Source organism: Gopherus evgoodei, chromosome 2, assembly GCF_007399415.2.
Source record: "Gopherus evgoodei ecotype Sinaloan lineage chromosome 2, rGopEvg1_v1.p, whole genome shotgun sequence".
NCBI classification, from domain to species: Eukaryota; Metazoa; Chordata; order Testudines; family Testudinidae; genus Gopherus; species Gopherus evgoodei.
This window is the reverse complement of record NC_044323.1, coordinates 280,777,278-280,793,661: the sequence shown is the minus strand read 5'-3', so window position 1 is coordinate 280,793,661 and position 16,384 is coordinate 280,777,278. Positions and strand designations below refer to the sequence as shown.

General features: G+C 42.2%; 1 protein-coding gene and 1 long non-coding RNA gene across 5 annotated transcripts in view; one reads left to right on the top strand and one right to left on the bottom strand.

Annotated features, from left to right (window-relative positions):
* EFR3A (EFR3 homolog A) overlaps positions 1–5,575 on the bottom strand; it is a 174,594-nt gene extending 169,019 nt beyond the window's left edge. For all 4 annotated transcript variants that reach the window (XM_030553839.1, XM_030553840.1, XM_030553841.1 and 1 more), the window contains exon 1: positions 5,490–5,575. The gene's annotated coding sequence lies outside the window, so the exon portion shown is untranslated. The remainder of the gene's footprint in view (positions 1–5,489) is intronic.
* A 7,814-nt stretch (positions 5,576–13,389) lies between these two features.
* LOC115645241 overlaps positions 13,390–16,384 on the top strand; it is a 23,835-nt gene continuing 20,840 nt past the window's right edge. Inside the window, exon 1 of the long non-coding RNA XR_003998690.1 lies at positions 13,390–13,400. This is a non-coding gene — a long non-coding RNA (uncharacterized LOC115645241). The remainder of the gene's footprint in view (positions 13,401–16,384) is intronic.

Below are 16,384 nucleotides of genomic sequence, written 5' to 3'. Positions count from 1 at the left end.
CCCAGGCTTAATTTGAATGACAGGCAGTTAGAAAAGCCATTCTTTAACTTTTAACCACACCAAATTTGACATAAATCCATAATACCATTTATTTGTATAGACTTTTTCATTATGCATAGTGAAAAACATATATAATTTAATATTCCAGTCAATGAATATTATTATCTGTGTTGGCAGACCCCATCCACCTGAAAATAGCCGTTACACAAACTCTAAAAAGCCACAAACACTGACTTTGTTACAGTGTGAAGTCTTCTGATCAGCATGCCCTGGAAGACCAAAAGAGCTCTGCAGCAGGTTAGTGCATGGTGGGCTCTTACAAGCTAAAAACATCACATACCATATTCCACAATTCCACATTCAATCTCCCTTCCTGTTGCCATGCCTTCCAGGAGAATTACTACAGCCTTTGGGTTGAAGTAAATCTATCAGTGCAATGCCCAGTAATTATAGCTCTAGGCTCAAGCTCCAATCAGCCAGCTAGAAGTTACTATGTCAATTTGAAATGTGTGTGTGATGGTTGGAGGAATAGTAATACTTCCTTCCTTCTTTTCTGTCCTTAACCAACTAGTCTATTTGATCCCACAACAAAGTCACAATCCTGAGTCTGTGGGAGGAAATATAGTATTGTGATTGGGGTACAGGAATGGGAGGCAGGAGATCTGTATTTTTATTAACAGCTCTTTCACAAGCCTTGTGAGACACTAATTTTGGATTTCCCAACTTGAGATTTCCAGGGTTCTCTTTCAGAAGGGATGAACAGCCCCTAAGTCTAAATAAAGATTGTGATATAAGTGCTCTGAACCTCTGAAAAATCAGGCACTAGGCATCTCAGGTTGGGTACCCAAGAACTGAAGCATTCAAAATTAATGTTCACTTGTACATTTTGCCTTTCACCTCTGTTCAGTTCCCCATCCACAATATTGAGAAAATGTGTCACACAGGGGTATTTGTGAGGCTAAATGTATTTTTTTTGTAAAGCAGACAGAGATCCTCAATAGGTACTACTGATGTATATTGTGCAAGAAGGGAAAGAATTGACAAGGATTTGTAGGGGATCTTAATACATGTCAGTTTGTTAGCAAGAGTTAGGCCAGCTGTAACCGTAATGACGTGAGACTTGTAGAAGCGAGGACAGCGTGAGGCGAGTGGAAAAGAACTGTGTGAGAAGTCACGACCTTGCACTAATAACCAAATATGTAGACTGGCACCTTCCAGAAGTGAGAAAAATAAGGTAGCAGGATGGCCTATGTATAAACAAAATGCAGTTGCTGCTTATTATTGTCTGTATTATTGCTTGTTATTGTCTGTAACAAAGGTATAAATGCTTGCTGTAATTGTTTACCTGTTGAGAGACCAGTCCGGGATTGGGGCGACCCTGTGTCCTAGGGCACTCCCTCCCTCTATTGCAATTGCTGGAGAAATAATATAGTATTTGATTTTGCTGCACCCAAACAAAAAAGAGAGAACTGAGTTTTTCTCCAACAATATGTCCAAATATTATGACACTACTGCCATGGAAACTACCACAAATCAGCCTTTATATGTTGTAGAATCAATTCAAAAGAAAACTGATTGAAAAGGAACAAGCCCATTTTTAAATAAATCTTCAATAATTACAAAACATGGCAAGAAAATGTATGAAACAAGTCAGTAAAAAGGAACGTTTTCCCCATGTAGTTGACAGTCACAAAGCCAACATGCTCATCCACAAAAAAAGAAGCCTAAAAGTGCCATAGTACTGGCAATCATCTTATTTCACCCTGATATGATGCTTCTAAGCTACTCAGTATGCCAGTCATCAGTTTCCATTTCTCTCAGAAAGGCCCATCTCTGAAAGTGTCACCTCAGAATTTAGCTATTAGCATAAAATAGTAGAGAAGCACCATATTAAAATAAAATCAACTGAAAGCACTGATAAAAATACCATTTATATATTTTAATCACATAAAAATTATATAAATTGATTAGAGGGAAACCACACATTCTGGAACAAAATGTACTAATGTACTACTGGAATTGCTTAAGATTCTTTGAACAGCTGTCATCTACTAACTTTTGCTTTCTATGCTAAACTATGATAATCCCATTCACAGACATTTTTATTTAAAACCCTCTATCATTAGCCATTTTAGTAATGTCAAAATACAGATGTTACATGGCACAAAATTCATGAAACAGTTTATTTTCATTTCCTTTAAAGCTTATGGAGCCAGAACAATGGCAGTCTATTAACAGGTCTCTGATACACCAACCAATCAATCATCTGGGAATCTGAAAGTCATCTGTGTTACTACTGTGGGCACCTACTAGCACCCACTGCAGTTAGGAATGTAAACAAATTTCCTTCACAGAGTCACAGAAATTCAGGGCTGCGAGGAACCTCAAGAGGTCATCTATAGCAGCTCCGACAGGTCTTTATATAACCTGTTCTTAAAAAACTCCAATTCCAGGGATTATACAACCTACCTTGGTAAACTAGTCCTAGAGTTAGAAAGTTTTCTTCATAGTTAGCCCACTACAAACGAGTAACTGATTGTGAGATTCTTTGGTATTTTATCTCTGCCCCAAGGGGATTTTCTCCACTCCCCTACCCTTGGAACAAAGTCTGTATTTGAATGGGAAAAATGGTGTGGAGAAAGCGAATAGAGAAGCGCTATTTACCCCTTCATGTAACAGAAAAACTCGCTGCCTATTAATTTCACTGGGTGATTCCTGGTCCAAGACGAACATAAGGAAGTACTTCTTCACACAACACACAGATCACCTGGGAAAGTCATTGCCAGGGGATATTGTGAAGGTCAAATCTATAACTGAGTTTAAAAAAAAAAAAAAGGAATTAGATGAGTTCATAGGGGACAGGTCCAAGAATGGTGTCACAGGTCTCACCCCCACTCTGAACTTTGGGGTACAGATGTGGGGACCTGCATGAACACCTCTAAGCTTAACTACCAGCTTAGATCTGGTCTCACTGCCACCATCCAGATGTATGAGTTATCTGGAGAAAACTGTCTTCCCCCGCAAAGCCTTCCCCTCCCTGGGTAGCCTTGAGAGACTCCTCCACCAATTCCCTGGTGAGTCCAGATCCAATTCTCTTGGATCTCAAAAACAGGGAAAAAAATCACTCAGGTTTTTAAAAAGAAAGCTTTTAATTAAAGAAAAGAAAGGCAAAAGAAAAAAACCTCTGGGAGACAGCATACAAGCTGATCTCACAGACAACAGATTTAAAACACAGGATGTTCCCCTGGACAAAAACTTTAGTACACAAAAGAATACCCAAATCTGATTACTCCCCTAATTGCACAAAGACAAGTTACAAAAGAAAATAAACATAAACCTATTTATTCCTTTCTAAAACTTACTACTCTGATAAGAGGCTGGTTCCTTGATCTTTTTCACTCTGGCTGAAACTGAAACTGACTCTAAACAAAGGAAACTTCCCTCCTTCCTTTTGAAACATCTTGTTCCCCCATTGGTTCCTCTGGTCAGGTGTCAGCTAGGCTAGGTGAACTTCTTAACCTTTTGCAGGTAAAAGAGGCATTAACCCTTAACTATCTGTTTATGACAAATGGGTATTAGCCAAGATGGTCAGGGACACAACCCAATGCTCTGGATGTTTCTAAACCTCTGACAGAAGCTGGGACTGGACCACAGGGGATCACACAATTACCCTATTTTGTCCTTTCCGGGTTCATTCATTCCATTGAATGAACCTGGTACTTACCACTGTCAGAAGACAGGATACTCTGCTAGATAGACCATTGGTCTGACCCAGCATGGCTATTCTTATGTTCTTAGTGATTCCATTTTATTAGACCTGACGCAGAAGGTCAATCATATGCTTTGCAGGTTTAGTATTGCACAGTCTAATGGAATGCCAATGTTACTAGAATTCTAATGTCTCTTATAAAGAAGAAATTCCAAATTTTGATACAGGTACACATATACATGCTCACATAGACATATGCACACTAGGATAGGGGTAAGAGAAAGAGAGCAGAGGAGAAAATAGGGAAGGAAGTTTAACATCTTCCAACATTATATTATTTGAAAATAGAAATCAATCACTGCTGTTAAATGCTATCTTATTTGCAAACTAATTAACTTCAATTCCCACTTTTAACACTGTTTGTTTCTGAATGAGCAATCACAGACTCACTCATTTTGGCAAATTTTAGAGTGTCCTTTCCTCCTATGAAGGATTTAATAGTGTGTTTCAAAAGCAATTTAATGTCTCACTTAGTGAAGTTCTCCCAGTGTAATGGCCCTACAATCAGTATTTTAATCCCCCAAATTTGTAATTTCTCAGTGGTAATTTTATGTAAACATTTTAGTGCCTATTTACAAGTCTTTCAACAGATATTCTCTGTACTGCAGTCCATCATACCATAAACAAATTCCCCCAAAAGGTCAAGTTTAGTCTCTCTAATATATCAGTGCCCAAGAGAGAGATAGAAAGCTATCACAAAGTTATTGATAGTCACAGAACTGTGTAACTTTCATTTAACACTACACAGGTCAGATCTGCATTGTCACACCTCATTGTCATGTGTTGCCATGACACAATCATCATATGAGTGTCAGACAAGCAAATGACATTTGTTGGCATTAAAAGGACTCACTGAATACTCACAGCTTGACAACATACTACACTATTTGTATCATGGTGTTTTGCACTACACAAAACCTACATTTATACCATATCAGGATATCACTCAAAAACCCCACAAACACTGAGAACCTCCTGATCACAGACCTGTATCCAGACACTCCAGTACCAAGGACATAGAGGTGTCACAGGTCTATTTGATCACACTAGTAGAGCAAGTGTAAACATCACAACACAGTATCTGGGTGCTGTTCCGTGATGAGTCTGTTGCCACTTTCCACTGCAGCGCCCGGGGGTCAGTCACTCGCTATGGACACTGACGTGGTGAAGACACAGCAAGACTTGGGAGGATGGCTAGCAGCCAGGGCAAACTTTGCAACACAGCCCCACACCGGTGTTGGGGACACCTCGAGCGCTCTGTGATGTGATTTCACACCAGGTGACTTCCCAACCCCGCAGAGAGCCGCACATGGCCTGTGGGCACTTAGCAAAGGTTAGGTGGGTGCCCCAGGGTTAGGGTCACCAGATGTCCCGATGTTATAGGGACAGTCCCGATATTGGGGGCTTTTTTTTAATATGGGGTCTTATTACCCCTCACCTCCATCTCGATTTTTCACACTTGCTCTCTGGTCACCCTACCCAGGGTGCGCAGAGCGCGGTGCACCAGGAGCTCGGGAACTGCGGGGCAGGGGGTGGTCAGGCATGAAGATACAGGCGGCGGGGGGGCGGCTCATGGCCCCCCGCACGCTATTCACCCCCTCCCCCGGTTCGTGCAGAGCCACAACCCCGATCGCCTTACCTTCGCTGCTGCTGCCGCCTCTCGCCTCAGCCCGGCCCCCGCAACCCTCCACCCCGTGCTTCATCCCCCTCGCAGACTCACCTCAGCCACTATCCCTCTTCCTTGGATCAGCCGCAGCCATTTTGCCCCGCCCCCTATTAAGGCTGCCGCCACGCTGGCTCGCGGAGCACTGTGGGAGTTGTAGTTCTTTTGGGGCCGGGCTCCTCGCCTTCCGGGATCACTGTCGCGGCCCCGTCTCCGAGTTACCCCGCGAGGCGCGACCCCTGGCACAGAGGCTGCCTGATCCCAGGGGCAGCCCTGCTGCACCTGAGCGTCACTGGGGGAAGCCGGGTGGGGAAGCACCTCAGGACTACAAATCCCAGCATGCTGTGCGAAGGATCCGCGGAATTCTCCGCCGCCAGCCCTGTCCCCGCCCCGCCTCTATTCTGGTCCCGCCCATTTCCGAGCCAAGCTGTTGCCCTGTCCTCTCCATCCACTTTTGCGTCTAACGGCTTCTGCGGAGGCGCGGCGCGCGCTCGGCGTTGGTGACCTGCAGTCACGCGCGCCCTGTAGAAAACCCACAGTCGCTGCCAGTGTGAGTGGGGAAAGCCCTCGCTGGCCCTGCGTGTGGCGATCAGCGCCTGAGTGTGTCAGCAGGAACCAGCCTGCCAAGCCCCCTAGAGAGAGACTGTGCGGTGGTACTCAGGGCACTGACCCATCCTGTGCACTGTGGTATCTCCCGACCTGGCCATCGCTGGTACTTCACAGGAAGAAAACAAAAAAACCCACCCAAACACACTTGGCAGCAAGGGCTTCCTTCCTGAATCCGAAGGGTGGCCGGCTGAAGCCTGGACACTTGAGCTTTTAGGCACATAAGACATAAATCAGAAATGAGTTATAAGGCTAATGAGTCCTGCCCCTACCAGCACAAGTCTCACCATCATTCATTTGCACTCATAAATTTGTCTAGCTCATTCTTAAAACTAAGTTGTTTGCTCCTCCTCCTCCTCCAGACTGTTAGGAGGCTGTTCTAAAACCTTACTCCTCGAGTTAAAATCTTCTAATTTGCAGCCTGACTTTCATAGAATCATATGAGGTGGAACCATAGGTGGTGGAATCTCCATTCTTGGAGGTTTTGATGGCTCAGCTTCACGCCTGGCTGGGATGATTTAGTTGGTGTTGTTCCTGCTTTGAGCAAGGGGTTGGACTAGATGACCTCCTGAAGTCTCTTCCAACACTAATCTTCTATGATTCTGTAAGAGGTTGAGCAGGAACAGGGCCTTGGGGTCAGGTGCGGCTCTGGGTATTTTGCCACCCCAAGCACGGTAGGCAGGCTGCCTTCGGCGGCTTGCCTGTGAGAGGTCCCTGGTCCCGCGGATTCGGCAGCACGCCTGCGGGAGGTCCGCCGAAGCTGCAGGACCAGTGGACCCTCTGCAGGCATGCCGCCGAAGGCAACCTGCCTGCCGCCCTCACGGTGACCGGCAGAGCGACCCTTGTGGCTTGCCGCCCCAGGCACCTGCTTGGGGTGGAACACAGATAGGGCCACTTTCCAGATGCCAGTGGCCCCCCACTCTTCGGGAGCTTCCAGTGGTGGTGCTTTAAAGGCAGCAGGACAGCACGCCTCCAAAGGGAGGTGTGCCACATCCAGCATTTCTTGCCCCATTTTGGGTGGATTACCCAAGCCTCTTATATCTGCTGCCCAGGAGCAATTATGTCCATTCTCAGCATTCTTACTAGGCTAAACAAGCCAAGCTCTTCCAGTCTCCTCTGGCCCTGGGTTATCCTAGTAGCCCTTCTCTGCACTTGTTTCAGTTCGAATTCATCTTTCTTGAACATGAGTATCCAGAATTGGACATGTTATTTCAAATAAGGTCTTATCAGAGCTCTATACAACAGCATCAATAGTTCCCTAGCCCTACTGGAAAATCCTTGCCTGATACATCCTAAGATTGTATTCACCTTTTCACAGTGTTACTGGAAAACTTATGACATGAGATATCTTTATAAAGGACCCCCTCCCAAACAGGCCTGTTTACCCTGAATTAGTATCTATCATCTATGGTAATACCAATAATTACATTACTCACTCTAAGGAATAAAAACAAAATGGATTTGTTAACAAAACAGCTCAATGGTTTAATGAATAACAGAGGAATAAAGTTAGATATTTCTATTACACTGTATTGATGTAAGCAGGAGACAACAGAAAACCAGATGGGATCAGCAAACCCAGGAACCCCTTGAGAACCAGGACCAGGAGCCTCAGGAGAACATGCCATCACTTGATCAAGTCACCACTGATTTGGATACAGAACCACTCGACGACAGGAACAGATAGGTGTCTTCTTCTTCAATGTTACCCCAAATGACCACAGGCTACCTCTAGGGCAGACAGCAACCTGCACACTGTGTGGAACTCTTATATACTTTCCTGTTGCCAGGCAGATTTTTCTGCTTTTCCTTCAAATTTCCTGCCTCTGACTCTGTTACTAGGCAGAACTATCTTAAGCTTACCCAGTCAAAAATAAGCAACAAAGAAAAGAGCATCAAGCCAAGAAACAAGAAGGCAAAACAACATGGAGGGTAATAAACAACAAAACAAAATGCAGAAAAATCCTAACAACAGCTGCATCACCTTGGGGGCTCATAGTCATCCTATGATTGACAGACACATCCATGTCTCTCTCCTCTATTGCTTCCAGCCGATGATCCTCCTCCTCCCCCAGCCTGTAGCAGAAATTATTACTATTAGACTCTAAGTTCTTGTTCTTACACTTTGTACTATTCAATTTCATGACATTTCCATCATGCCAGTCTTCAAGCTCATCCAGATCTTCCTATATAAAATCCTGATCCTCCTCTGCATTGATGATGCCTCCCAACTTTTTTATCTTTGGAAAATTTCAGTTAGTACACGCCTACTTTTTTGTGCCAAGGTTATTAATAAAATATTGAATAAGATTGGTCCCAAGACCTATCCTGGAGGAATTCCACTAGTAACATCACTCCAGTCCAATAATTCACTTTTTCAGCGCAACCCATTGCCTTCTCCCCTTTAACCAGTTCCTCATCCACTCTACCATTCTTGTACTCATCCTCATTTTCTCTAATGTAACTGATATTGTTCTATGTGCTGCTGTGTCAAATGTCTTATTGAAGTCCAAGTATATTAGCTCTACTGCATTTCCCTTATCAGTTATTTTCTCAAGGAAGGGAATCAGGTTAGTCTGGCATGATCTACCTTTAGTCTTAAATTATCTTACTTTATACATTTGTGGGAGCTGGCAGCACTCGAATAGACACACATTCACTGAGAGTAGATACGGGAGTTCAAAAATGAAAGACACAAAAAACGGGATACATATAAAATTATTTTTGGACCATTCTCATAATTTTTATACTTTTGAGGTTGGCAATACAGTAAATAATAAAGTAGTGAATCTCCTGTATTCTGTAGGTTTCTATATACAGTAGGTGTCTGAAGCACTCTTGGGATTAGAGAGTATTTCACAAGTAGTTCAAACAGTATAAATGGAGTGGGTGGGTGAAGTTCCTGTGGCTTGCAATGTACAGGAGATCAGGCTAGATGATCATGATGGTCCCTCTGACCTCAAAGTCTATGAGTATGGTGTAGGACATTTGATAGCTACTTTTGTCCTTGGTCTTTTAACATCAACATCATTTCTAGTTGATTTTTGAAATGTAAAAGGAAAATTATTGTGATGGTTGCAGCCATCTGGTGAAAATACAAACCAACTCTGTGAAGGTATTCTGCTTTCAATACATATCAGCTATGCCTTTGAATCTAATAAGCAGTCTTCTCATTCTGCCACCAATCACCTACAAACAGTCTACTCACTGTATTGAAATACTTCATTCCAGCCACAGCGATCTTTCAGACAGCAGACTGATGTCTCACTTTCCCATTAGCTATGCAAAAGAGAATAGTGGCACTAGCCTAGTTCTGGGTGTACCAGTAGTTTTGCAGATATACAGTAATAGGTTCTTTTAATAGCCCTCAGACTGATAAACATCATGGGAAGAGTAGCAAGGGAAGTGAGTATTCTGTGTAAACCAAGAGTAAATCCATTATACACTGGTGTAAGTGAGAAGATAATCAGGCTCATAATGTTTCATTTCACAGGGTTTTAATGTATATTTATCATAGAGAAGATTAGCTAAGGAGCTGTACAGTGTCCATAAGGTAAGGGCTGTAGCCATCACTTGTTTGGCTACCAGTAAGATATAACAGATTTTAAACAAGCATATTCACAGATGTAAATATTTTTAGTCTTTACAATCAGATTCTATTCAGATTACTTTTTTGAGTCTTTATTTTAAAGTCTATTTTTTCCAGCCAAAATATACTGTTTTTTCCTTGATGTTTTTGTTTATATGAATTAAATATTTTGTTACAGTATTTTCTAAAAGATAATTTAGACCAGGAGAGAAGATATGCCTACAGAGAATAGTTAAAATACAGGAAGCAGATCTACCATGATGGATTCTGTCTGGCTTTGTAGTCCGATAGCTTCATAGTAAGATCCAAAGATAGCAGTGAGCTCATGCGAATGAGCTTCCCCAATCCCCTCCACTGGCTTCCTGCAGATCCTCACCCCACTCTTTTTCCCACATAGGGCCCTCCAGAGCCACCTCTAGAGGGGCAGAAAAAATGGATTCGGGGGTGGGAGTAGGGTGACTAGATGTCCCAGTAAAATCAGGACTCTCCCGATATTTAACCCTTTGTCCCGTTTCCCAATCAATGTACTATCGGGATGCCATTTGTCCCAATATTCAGGTAAGGAAGCGAGCAGGAGAGAGGCACTGACCCCGTGGGTGCTCCGGGGCTGGAGCACCCACGGGGAAAAATTGCAGCCAAGCTCCCCCCGCCTTGCCTCCTTCTCCTCCCCTTCCTCCAACGTGCCGTGTCCCCACTTCTCCCCCCGTCCAGTACTTCCTGCCACCTAACAGCTGTTTGGCGATGCTTAGCACTTTCCCGGGGGGTAGGGGGGGAGCGGGTATGCGGCATGCTCAGGGGAGGAGGCAGAGAAAAGGCAGGGCTGGGATTTGGGGGAAGGAGGTGGAATAAGGGCGGACTGAGGGCAGTGCAGGGGTGAGAAAAGGCAAGCACCCACCCAGTAGAGGGGAAGTTGGCACCGTAGGGGTGAGTGGCGGATAGAGGGGTGAAGAGGTGAGCGGCAGGCGGGTGAGCGAGTGAGTGGGGAGGCGAGTGGTGGGTGGGGAACTCAGGAGGGATGCAGCAAGCCAGCAGCAGGCCATGGGATGAGGAAGGGTGCAGTGGGGGGGGTGAGTGGGGAGGGGTTCAGGATCTGGGGCAGAGTGGGGGGGCAAAGCCTGGGAGGAGCGGAGGTGGACTCTGGGCAGGGCTGATGGCACCCCAATGTGTCCTGATATTTAGTGTGGTGAGCTGGTCACCCTAGGTGGGAGGAGGGCAACTCAAGAATGTTCAGGAAGTGCTGAGCACTGACCCTCAAAAAATTAAGCATTCTTAAAGTGATTCAGATTGGGTGACCAAAAATTGCACTCAGTAACATTAATAGCTTTTGAAAATGATGGTCATACATATAGACTGTATTATATATAACACATAATACAGTCTATATGAATAACAGCAGAATAAAGATAGATATTTCTATTACACTGTATTGATGGGCACAGGAAGTGCTCTATTAATCTATATCTTGTTTACAGTCCAGTAATATTTTTATAATATAAATGATCCAGATTTTGTTGTGTCTTGTAAAGCCAGCATTTTGGATTTGCCAGTAATTCCCCTAAAGATTTGAGAAAACTCATTGTCAATGTGGTCAAATGAGGGAAAAGGTCATTTTAGTAACTTTTCACAAATAGTGCTTTAGGTTTTCTGCTGGCATCTGGAATATTTGTAGTGATAATTTTTCTTATAGATATGATAAATTTAGGTTTTTTTCTTTTAGGAAAAATCCAGAGTTAAAGTCTTAAAATTTAGTTTGCTGATTTGGTAGGGGGTGGTTGGAATGGAATTATAGTTACTTCAACAGTAGAGAGTGGGAAACAGTACAAGATATTAAGTATGGTTTGTTATATGCAGAGTTCCTGCAGTGTTAGCCATTACTAGAGCTAACTACATTCCTCCCCCTCCCCATACCCCATGAGAGATCTCCATCTTCCTCCTGATGTGCAGTAAAACCGTGTTGTCATCATTTTTGAGTACCATAATCTTCAAAAAAAAAAAAAAGAAGCTAATTATTCTCTTCCATTTTCAGTCTCAACTAGACTTTTCTGATAATTGATTAAAGCCCTGTAGAAAAGAATGAACATGTTCCTTTTTGTTACCAAGACCATTTCTTCAGCACTGTTTTGTATGCAGAATACTCCACATTACGTTCTTTATAAAAAAAATGATTTTTTAAAAGGTTGTGTAGTTATAGCCTATTGCAAGAAAGTACTGCCGTCAGATAATATACTGTCATGTACACGATAATGATACACTACAAATTTCTGAAAGGTTTGCAGGACACAATCTGCACTGAGGGGAAAAAAAATGTTGCTTCAAATTACAGTGGGCCAGATCCTCAGCTAATATAAATTGACTCTACTAAAAATATTAATGGAGTAATGCTAATTTACACCAGCTAACAATTTGGCCTGGTAGGTCAAAAATACTTCCAAAGTATATACAGATAACATTTACAGATAACAGATAAGAAGAGAACATTTAGATGTTTGGTGTGTGTGTGTATGTATATATATACACACATGACTGAATTCAATAATGGCTGATAGCCAGGATTTCAAGCTATTCTGGGAGCAAAACTGAAGGAATAAAACCCCTTGCAGCTTTCTTAAAACTGCTATCTGAAATCAGATCAGTTTAAAGGATAAAGCTTGTCTGGATCTAAATGTCTTGAAACATGAAAGATACAATGGCTGCCAGTTTATGTCCAAAATTTAGGTTTTATAAAGGAAAAAAATGGAAACTCTCATGATCTTTTCTTAAATATAAAAAATAAGTAATAACTATATTTATGGTGCTTTCCAAATATCAATCAATCAGTTATCCCAATCCCCCTGATAAGTAGGTAAGTAGTATTACACTGTGTGTACAAATGGGAAAATTATGACAAATTTATGCTAGGTTTTTATCTGTGCCCCATATATAATGGGTGAATCAGTGACATGAGGGGCTCACAAAGGAGCCATCTGTGACTCCTGATTTTGGGTGACCAAAATTAGGCAGTTAATTAAGTAGCCTGATTTTCAGAGATACTGCATATGACCAGTTCCCATTGATCCTAGGCACCCAAACTGGAAATTTTTGGTTTCAGTGACCTAAAAAAAAATGGGACTGACAATGCAACACACTGAGTCCCTCCCAAAAGGTCCTATGTCCTCTCAACTCTAAGTACAGGAACTCCTCACTTAAAGTCCTCCCAGTTAACCTCATTTTGATGTTAAGTTGCTGATCAATTAGGGAACATGCTCATTTAAAGTTGTGAAATGCTCCCTTCTCAGCCACCTGTTTTGTCCACTGCTTGCAGGAAGGGCAGCCCATTGCAGCTAGCTGATGGTGGTGGTTGGAACCAAGGTGGACCATCAGCTCCCCACTCCCCTAAGTTCCCTGTGCAGCAGCTGTCCCTCCCCCCACTGCCATGTGCTGCTCCCAGGGACTCCTGCTTGCTGTACAGGGTGAGGGGGACTAATGTCAGGGTGTCTCCCCCTCCCTAGTCCTACACCTCACTTACCCCATCTTCCATAGAGCAGTGGGGGACACAGGACCGGAAGGGAGCTTCTAGGCAGTAGCTGCGAGTCTCAGGTCTCAGCAAGCTGATTTAATTAACAAGGCAGTGTACTTAAGCCTGGGGTCAGCTACTTAAAGGGGAAATGCACATTTTTTTCTCTCACATGCAGGGTGTGTGTGTCTCTGTCTGCTCTCCCTCCTTTCCTGCTGCCTTGTAGAGTGTTGTGAGAGTTAACCCTTAAGGGCTCAGTCAATTGCTAGTTCATTTAGCAGTGAGGCATTCCCTGGGAAATATTCCACCCTCTGACTCCTCCACCTCAACCAAGCTTCACAATCATCATCACTGTGTACCAACATTAAATTATTTTTTAAAAATGTATACTCTGGGTGTGTGTGTGTATATATATATATGTCTTTTGTCCAGTGAAAAAAATTTCCGTGGAACCTAACTCCCCCATTTACATTAATTCTTATAGGGATATTGGATTCGCTTAATGTCGTTTTGCTTGAAGTTGCATTTTTCAGGAACATAACTACAACATTAAGCGAGGAGTCCTGTAACTCCAATGGGAGTTGAAATTTATCTGACATTCCCAAATTAATCTGAATGTCAAACTACTGTATGAAATACTATGCGTATTGTTGCCCCCTTTTGATCTCAGTGGCTACTCACAATCTGGAGCTGTGGGGATTTCCAGCTGGGAGTAGAAATTCGTGATAGATATTTCTTTGATGCAGTTCTGTTTATTTAGAAAGAATGTCCAAAGCTCTGTTTCTCTGAACACCAAAGGAACCAGTTTTCAGCCTGCTCCCTTGACTCAAAAACCTCTCAGATTTCTTTCAGGGTCAGACACCATGTTTTCAGCTGCTCCTTCTGGCTGGCTGTATTTCTGTCTGGTATTCTGCTTCCTCTTGCCCACCTAGGCAAAACAATACTCAGCAAAAACACCTGGGTGGGTTCACATGCTGCTTTTGGCCTAGCTGGAGGCTTATCCTTACAGTTATGTTAACTGAACGGTGCATTCACACCTATCAACTTCCATGAAGTTTTAACTCAACAGGTAACAATTTTTCACCCACCTCATAACTATATATTTAAATGGACCTTACTTTGTTTAAAAAAAAATGTGATTTTTAAAATGCTGATTATTAATACCTGTGAACTCTCAAATCACTGTGTGGATTCTGTTCAGCAGGTTCACTCACAGGGTCAAATTCTGATTTTATATTCCCTCACTGAGCTAAGTGAGGTTGCATACATGTGAATAAACTGAATTTGGCCCAAAGTTTTTATTCATAATGACAGTTTTGCAGAAGGTAAAACAAATCTATTGCTTGATTGTACTCTGTTTTTTTTCTTGGTATGATGTGGCAGAAGAGCAGATATAACATTTACACCACAGATTTAATCCAGCTCAGGAAGCAGTCACAGTTGTAAATACAGAAGCATATATAACCCTTTCTAACCAACCCTGACTGTTCTAAATAAGGTAATTACTGAGATTAAGCAAGTATCTCTAAATTGCTTTTATATTCTAATTGCTTCTATTTTCTACTGCCCCTGTCATTATCCTGCTACAGAAAGGATGAAAGATAGCTTTAATTTTATTTTTTAAGTGCCCTGCAGAGCAAAATGACTTTAATTTCAGGATTAACAAAATGGGTTTGTTGGGTTTTTTTGAGGAATGAGACATTTATTTTGGAATTCTTGAGATGAGTCCTGTGTCAAACATTTCTGGGGCCAGAGAGATTTAGATATATTTTGAATCTCAGAAAATTAAGTCAATATGTTATTGAAAAAGATAACAGCCACTAAAATTCTGACTACCGTACCAACCAGGAGTTCAGCTAAATTAAGTTTCTCCCACCCACCACCACCAATGGTAGATATTCATTGCTGAAAATAATTGCTTTGTTTAACCTTTAAATCCAATTCTGGATTCCAGCAGCCACAACAGTGATTGATTGTGTAATGATTGGTATTGCCGTGTTGGGGGTTTTCTCTGCCCCAGCCCTGACAGAGGACTGTAAACTGAATGAAATCTTGACCCCACTGAAATCAATGAAAGGTCTGCCATTTTCTTCAGCTAGGCCAAGATTTCACTTAATTGGAGAGTGAATGTGAATGGAACAAAACAGGCGACCTGGTTTGTTAATTTATCTTTTATCATTGAGTCTGCTGAGTAAGCATTCTTCACTTTCTTCGTGCATTTCTGTTCATGAGTTGCAAAATGACCCACATGATACTGGAAGGAATTATAAATAAATTGTGACTACCATATGCCTTTCATCCCAAATGCCATTCAGCCCAAAATATTCCAATGCACTTTACAAACTTCAGATAAAGGAATCACTTACCCCACAACGGGCATGTTACATTTGTAGGGTAAAATGCAGTGGTTGTTTAAACAGTGCACAGCAACACTGCAAAATAATTTAGGGTAGGAAGTGGACAAGAATACTATATGCACTTGGAGAGGCAAGGTGGGTGAGGTAATATATCTTTTATTGGACCAACTTCTGTTGGTAGAGACAAGCTTTTGAGCCACACAAGAGCGTTTCTTTATGTATGAAGAGCTTTGTGTGGCTTGAAAGCTTGTCTCTCTCAGCAGGAGAAGTTGGTCCAGTAGAGGATATTACCTCACCCACCTTGTCTGTTTAATATCCTGGGACTGACATGGCTATAACTATGCTGCATCCTATATGCACTTCACATTTCAGGAGGAATTTGAGAACTGTACAACACTATTGGGGTTCTCAAACTTTTTCATAGTCCCCACTGGGAAATTGAGTGGCATAGTTCTAGTGCAATTAACTATCCCATTATAGCTATTCTGTAATAGCTACCTGTGTGGAGACTCTACTCTGGAATAAGTCACTTTCATTCTGGAATAATTACTCTGTTTTGTGAATGGTCAGTTTCCCCACATAGACAAGGCCATAGTATGGACAACATTTTAATATGAAAATTGCCTTTTGGGCCATCTCAGCTTTGGAGTGGCCACTAATGCAATTGTTTACATGGAGAGAATATATTAATAAAAGTACTATTAACTTATTTTAATGTGATATAGTAGCTAAAAATACGTAAGAATAGCCTATTCTATGTGATCAGTCAGCTCTTTGGGACTGTAGAGCACATGTAATCTACAACCCACAATTTGAGAACTGCTGCTGGAAAGCTTTATACACCATATAGAAACTTCTTCTCCTGTAACAACTTTTCTTGCTTGTATACTTTTATGTTTTGTTTTAA